Genomic DNA, 7,066 nt, shown 5'->3' on the forward strand with positions numbered 1-7,066 from the left:
CAAGTTTTCTTTTGCCTAGTACAATAAATGCATTTTTGCCTTTTAAATAATAAAGTAAATATGCAAATCTTAAAATATTTCTGTTAATATGTTAATATGTCACTATTTTGAAAATAACATTATGGGAATATGGTGTTAATGTGCAAAAATCACTCCCTGAGTTCAGATTTGGGATCTATGAAAGATGTCTTAATGGGGCATTTTCAACTGATAAAATATGGGCTCGTAGCATTTGAGACATTATTAGTATTCTTTCAAGAGCAGACATCAATCTCAGAAATATTGTGTACAAACATGACAAAATTGGTCTGTATTACACTCTGATAAAATCACAAAACGATTTTATTTTCTTCACTTTCTTATGAATGTGAAATATTTGCATAGTATTACAATAACTTCCACAGTAGTTGGAATGTGATCTGATACGTTGTTAATGGTTGTGGTTAAAAATGTGTGTGTTACGTCCATATTTTGTGGCAGTTTTCCAATAGGTTTTTGAAAAAACTCTTAAACCTTCTATGTTTTACAATCTGGCTCGGCACATAGACACTGTCCCCACCACACGTTACTTCTCTCCGTGCCCGTGGTGGACATCTCTAACTGATCACAATCGCTGAGCTTGGGCAGTCTTACATCCCCTTCAACATAGTGATCCAGGTTGTTGTGAAGTCAGTGAAAATAGCATGTGAGATGAGACCTATTTGTCCCATCAGTTTTGCACCTGAACTGTCACAATCAGCAGAGGATACCAAAACATCTGCTGAAGGCGAAGGTTGGCAACTTAGGGCGTGGGGGCAAAGGGCCTGAATAGTAAGTGTTTTGTGCTTTGTGGATCATGTAGTCTCTGTTGCACCTACTCTGTTTTGTGGGTCATGTAGTCTCTGTTTGGCACTACGGTGCCAAAGCAAACGTAGATAATCTGTAAATGAATGAGTATGGCTATATTCTAGTAGAATTTTATTTATAGAAACAGGTGGCAGGCCACATTTGCCTGACAAGTCATAGCTTGCTAGCCTCTGGCTTAAATTGCTGCTACTCAGAATGCAGTCTGTGGACAAGAGGTATAAACATGATCTGTACCCTTGTGGATCCTTGTTCTGCGCTCTAGACTTGCCGAATCAGAATCTGTGGGGATGGAGCCCGGGAATCTGCATGTTTACTAGCTGGCAAGGTGATTCTGATTCCCACTAAAGTTTGAGAACCCCTAGTTCAAATTACGTGGCACTCACTTCTCTTCTTTTAAAACTTCATAGAACTCAGCTTTGAAACTACCTCATGCATTTATTTAGCAGCTGATCTTTAACCACTCTTCCTGCCTCTTCCATGGCATTTGATCTATTCAGGCTTTCCACTTGTTGGGTTTTTTTTGGAAGTTCACATTTTGTTAGAGAGTGATGTTTCCTCTAGGCTTCAAATTTGTTGCTTTGGTGGTTTTAAAGCATTTCTGTAAAACTTCACATTCCTATCAAGACATAGATTTCTGTTCACTCCCCTTGGACCTACGCAGGCTTGTGACTGCTTCAACCAATAGAGTTATGGCGGAATTGATGCAATGTAACTTCCAAGCCTGGTTCAAAACTCCTTTAGTTTTTGTTTGTCTGGGAAAATCTTTATCTCTCCTTCGATTTTGGATGACACCCTTGCTGGCTGCATTCTTGGCTGCATATTTTTTTTCTGATTCAGCATGTTGAATATTTCTTGCCACTCCTTTCTGGCCTGCAAAGGTTCTATGGATAGGTTGGCTGCGAATCTGATCTGTCTTCACTGATGCTTTCATAATTCTTTCCTTTTCTGTGTATTTTGTGAATTTGACTATGATATGCCTTGTTGATGGTCAGTTTTTGTTGAATCTAATAGGAGTTTTCTGTGCTTCTTGGATTTTAATGTCTGTGTCCTTCCCTGGATTAGGAAAGTTTTCTGCTGTAATTTGCTGACATAAACTTTTTGCCTCTTTTTCTTTCTCCTCATCTTCTGGGACTCCTGATTCAGATATTACTCCTTTTTAATAAGTCATTGAGTTCTCTCAAATCTTGTATCCTTATCTTTTGCCTTTGCTTCCCTGTTTTTTTTTTTTCTGCTTCATTATTCTCCATAATTTTATCTTCTGTATCACTGAGTCACTGCTGTGCTTCAAGCATCCTGGCTGTCATGGCATCGGTCTGAGATTGCGTCTCAGGTATAGCACTTCTAATTTCAGCCTGGCTAGATTTTGTTTCTTTTATCTCCACAGAAAGGGATGCTAGGGATTCTCTGGTACCTTCTATGCTTTCTTCAACCCCAGCTAGTATTCTTATTATCATGATTCTAAATTCTAGTTCAGAAATCTTGCTTCTATCTGTATTAAGTCCCTGGCTGTCATTTCTTCCTGTTTTTTCTTTTGGGTGAGTTCCTTCATCTTGTCATTTTTGAGAATGAAAAAAATTAATCCAACAAAAAATAAAAATTAAAAATATTAAAAACAAAACAAAAAAATCAAAGGAAACTAGATGCTAGGTGTGTTTCAGTCTGCTTGTTGAAAGAAGCTTGATAAAATAAAGAAAAAAGGGAAAGAAAAGAAAAAAGAAAAAATTAAAAAATTAAAAACTATATATAACAAAGTAGAATAAAATAAATGAAATAGAATAAAAAATTAATACAATACAATAAAATAATAAAAATAAAATTTCTTTCTGTATCCAAGAAAGAGAAAGAAAAGAATGAAAAAAAACCCCAATTTAAGTAAAAACAGAAGCAAAAAAGGAACTAATAAGTGAACCAGCAAATAGAATGAAACCTGAATGAAGTTACATCAAGTTTCTCCTAGAACTGAAACTATGAAGCATTCTATAGTTTGTACACTAAGCAGGTGAAGGGACTTGGGCTGGTCTTCTGGGGCATGTGCTTGGAGGGTGCAGTTGGACAGTACTTGGTGTAATGGCCCCATTCTCCACTAGGTGGCACTGTGTAGCTTACTGGAGTGGATTAGTGTGATGCACATGCGTGTTCGCATGTACAGGAGAGGTGAAAATGACTCTACCCAGCCCCCCAGTCTCTGGTGAAGGAACTTCATCCTCTCACCAACCTGTGATCAACCACCCTTCCTTTGTGTCAGGCCTCTGTCCACTCCCTGTCTTTACTCTGCCCATTTACAAGCTGCCTGCCTGCCAGGCAGTACCTCCCTTCAGAGTTTTATCTCAAATGTGGTTGTGTTTCAAAATTCCACACTTTAGAGACCCCTGTGGTTTGTACCCTCACTGACTCTCTGTAGGGAGGGTCTCTGAGCAATGGCCAGCTGCTGACTGGCCCCAGGACATGTTCATGCAGCCATGAAGTGGCAGAGGTTTAGATATTATGGCAAATTACAACACAAACACACAGCTGGCACCAGGTTTTGTGGTGCTCTGGTTTGTCCCAATACCAGCAAACAAGGCTATTCTCTGGGGTCCACTGGGATCTTTGCCTGGGGGGGGGGCATTTGTCTTCTACCAATGTACTCCAAGCAGAGAAGCCACCTTCCCTATGTGGTACCTGGACCCCTCAGACCGCACTGCCTGTTCCTAGGGATTCGCCCTTTTTCCACAGCGGAGCACTGCCAGGCACTGAGCTCTGAAACCTCAGTCAAAGTCTTTAGATACTTGATAGTTCTTTCACTATATGGGTATGATAAGATCAATAAGTTAAGCAGTAATTTAGTTATTCAGTGAAGACGAAACATGTATATGTGATATAATACTCCTTCTCTTACCTCTCCAAAGTATTTAGAGCAGATTTTGTCCAAGTTTTGATGATGGTTACCAATACCATGCAGTATTGGGAAAATTATATGACAGACATAAGGCAAAACTGAGGGCTGGGGAGCACTTGGACACCTTGGAAATCTGAACAGAGGCAGAGGCAGGCACTTTGGACAATAAGTAGATTTAGGGACTGGGCACTGGGGATTTCATTGGGTTGGCTGCTCATTCCAGAGAAAGAGAGCCAACAAGGACAAGGGGAACAATAGTATCTAAGCAACAAACCAGATAACTTTCTCTCTCTCTCTCTCTCTCTCTCTCTCTCTTTTTTCTTTTAACATTTATTTGTTTTTTAGAGACAAAGAAAGACAGAGTGTGAACAGAGAGAGAGGGAGACACAGAATCTGAATCAGGCTCTAGGCTCTGAGCTGTCAGCCCAGAGCCTGATGCAGGGCTTGAACCCATGAACTGGGAGATCATGACCTGAGCCAAAATTGGTTGCTTAACTGAGACAACCAGGTGCCCCTAAACCAGATAACTTTCAAGTTTATGTCTAAATGTCACTGTTAGTTGGTATATCAAATATTTAACTAGTTTGTCTTCCACTCAGACTGGGTAAATATTAGTAAAAAGGAAGCCAACTATGACCAATTCCTTTTTTTTTGGTTGTCTTATGGTTTTATTAACACCAATATGATGTGCACATAGCTGTCTATTCATTTCCTTCACTGTGCAGCTCGGCAATGGGCTTGGTGACTCTGCTGGCCAGTTGGGTTGCTTTTTCCACAATGGCTTTGCAGTTCTTGGAGGAGACATTGTGAGCAATCTCTGCACAGTAAGGTTTATTGCACATTAGCAGCACTTCAGACTCCTTGATGTTATGGACTAGGAACTTCTGGAAGCCACTGGGCAGCATGTGCTTTGATTTCTTGTTGCTCCTGTAACCAATGTTGGGCATCAAGATCTGGCTTTTGAATCTTCTGTTGTCCATGCCTCTGGGTTTTTACCAGTTGCACTTAATTTTGACATGTCATTCTCATTGGTTTTGGATGAACTTTTGGTCCTCTTTTAATAATCTTGGGCTTCCCCAGAGGTCTGAGGGAGGCCATGATGCTGAATAGGAGATGGCTGTCACCTCTGCAGGTAGCGCCAAGGAAAAGAACTATGACCAGTTCTTAGTTCCTATAGTTTGAAGTTTCATTTGTGTCATAGTTGTATGCAGTGGAACCTGGATACCCTAGTCAACATGATTAACTTTTCCCCTGTGTTCCCACAGTATCAACCTCTTAACTGTTCTTCCTTGTGTTAAAGTTACTTGGGCATGTTTCCAGATTGGCATTTTTCAATACCAGTTTGGTCAAACTTGGAAACATGATCATTACTGGGTAGTGAAATCAATTTAGTGGAGTGATGGTAGGGTGTTGTAACAAGAATATTTTTTAAATGGGAATAGAATAGGTAAGAATAACAAATGTTATATTATAAATACTAAGAATATTTTTATGAAATACATATTTCAATATATACTTGTATATATACACAGATATTTATATATACATATATATAAATACAAATACAACCTACATATATACTATATATACTATGTGCAGATGTATTTGTAATTGTGGAGAAGGTAAAGCCCATTTGAGAAATACTTGACTAGCCTGAAAAATTCTTATAATAGGAATGTGATTGATCTTTGCGTTCTTCAATTAATTTTATAAGTACTCTCTAAATGCTCCTGGAAAGATTATGGTATTTGTCTCAGTAGTCACTGTGTTAACAAAAAAGGACTTGTTTACCCAATCAGTTTCTGATTTGGCTTATGTGGATGTAGAGATTTTTTTTTTATCCGAGGTGCCTTTAAGTCTATCTACCACCCATTATTTTGTCTTCTTTAGTTAGATGGGCTTGACAAGGGTATACACTATCTTGCCTCCTTTTCCTTTACCTTTACCTTTACCTTTACCACAAGTTTCATCAAAGAATCTTTGCTGGGGCATAATGTAAGGGGTGTGGTCACAATTTAGACTCATTTCCCCTTCCATTATCCCACAACATGTACTGAGTGCTTACAATTTATTATTAATAGTGGCCTCAGGCTAGTCACTTAATTTTTGAAGGATAGTTTTTGCTGAATTTAGAAACATTGGTTGACAGGTTTTTTTTTTTTCTTTTAGAAATTTGAATGTGTCTTCGCTCTTCCTTCTGGTTTCATGATTTCTGATGAGAATTCAGCTGTTAATTATACGGAACATTCCTTGAATGTAATAAATCACTCCTCTGTTACTGCTTTTAAGACTCTCCTTGTCTTTTTCTTTTGACAATTTGATTAATATGTGACCAGTTATGGATCTTTTTGAAGTTATTGTACTTAGAGATTTTTGAGCTTGTTGAATACAGAGATTAATGTTTTTCATCAAATTTGAAAGTTTTTGGCCATTATTTCTTCAAATATTCTTTTTGCCCCTTTTTTTGTTTCTCCTCTTTTTCTGAGACTCCCACTATTCATATATTGGTAGTTTTGATGGTGTCTTCACGGATATCTAAGGCTATGTTAATTTTTCATTATTTTTACTTACTTTGTTCCTCAAACTAGACAATCTCTGTTAACTTATCTTCATTTTACTGTTTCTTTCTTCTGCTTGCTCATATCTGCTACTGAGCATCCTAACGAAATATTCATTTTAATTATTATACTTTTCAACTCCAGAACTTGTATTTAAGCAAATAGTTTATGGATTTTTATAGATAATTGCTGTTTGGTGAGATATCCTCAAAATTTAGTTCCTTAGGCACGATTTCCTTCAGTTCTCTGAACATATTTAAAATTGGCTTAATTAAAGTCTTTGTTCAACATTCTGACCTCAAGGTCAGCTAGAGATGAGTGCTAAGGAGCTTCTCAAATATTTCTGGTGGATGGCACAGAAATATGTATGTGTGGCCTCCTAGATTCCCAAGAATATGTTGGAGACTTTCAAAGCACCTATGGATATCTTAATTTTCAGCTCTGTTCCTTAAGCTTTTTGGTTAGCTTTTTGGCTACTATTGCTCCAAGTATGAACCACTGCTTCAGGCTGCTATGTAGTTATAAACTTGATTGTAATTGTTTTTGACAAATGCCCCCAGGAAGAAGATGCTGTACAAGTTGAGCCCTGTTTCAGGTCAAGTACAGACTAACCTCTATGTGGGGTCTCTGAGAGAACCATCAGAAAGGTCAAGAAATGAGTATTCTTTGGGGATGAGGATTCAAAAGAACTTTAGCCACATCCTACTCCCCTCTAGTCCACTGCTCTCCCCAGCAACTACTAGGCTATTTTTTTAGAGGGCTATTGCAAAAATAGAGTGGAGGA

The 7,066-nt window shown here is 38.3% G+C and overlaps 1 protein-coding gene and 1 pseudogene across 6 annotated transcripts in view; one reads left to right on the forward strand and one right to left on the reverse strand.

Annotated features, from left to right (window-relative positions):
• The window catches only part of STK33 (serine/threonine kinase 33), a 153,963-nt gene that overhangs the window by 50,464 nt on the left and 96,433 nt on the right, over positions 1-7,066 (forward strand). The window lies entirely within an intron of this gene.
• On the reverse strand, positions 4,426-4,822 carry LOC115306514 (annotated as a pseudogene).

This window comes from Suricata suricatta, chromosome 11 (genome assembly GCF_006229205.1).
Source record: "Suricata suricatta isolate VVHF042 chromosome 11, meerkat_22Aug2017_6uvM2_HiC, whole genome shotgun sequence".
NCBI classification, from domain to species: Eukaryota; Metazoa; Chordata; class Mammalia; order Carnivora; family Herpestidae; genus Suricata; species Suricata suricatta.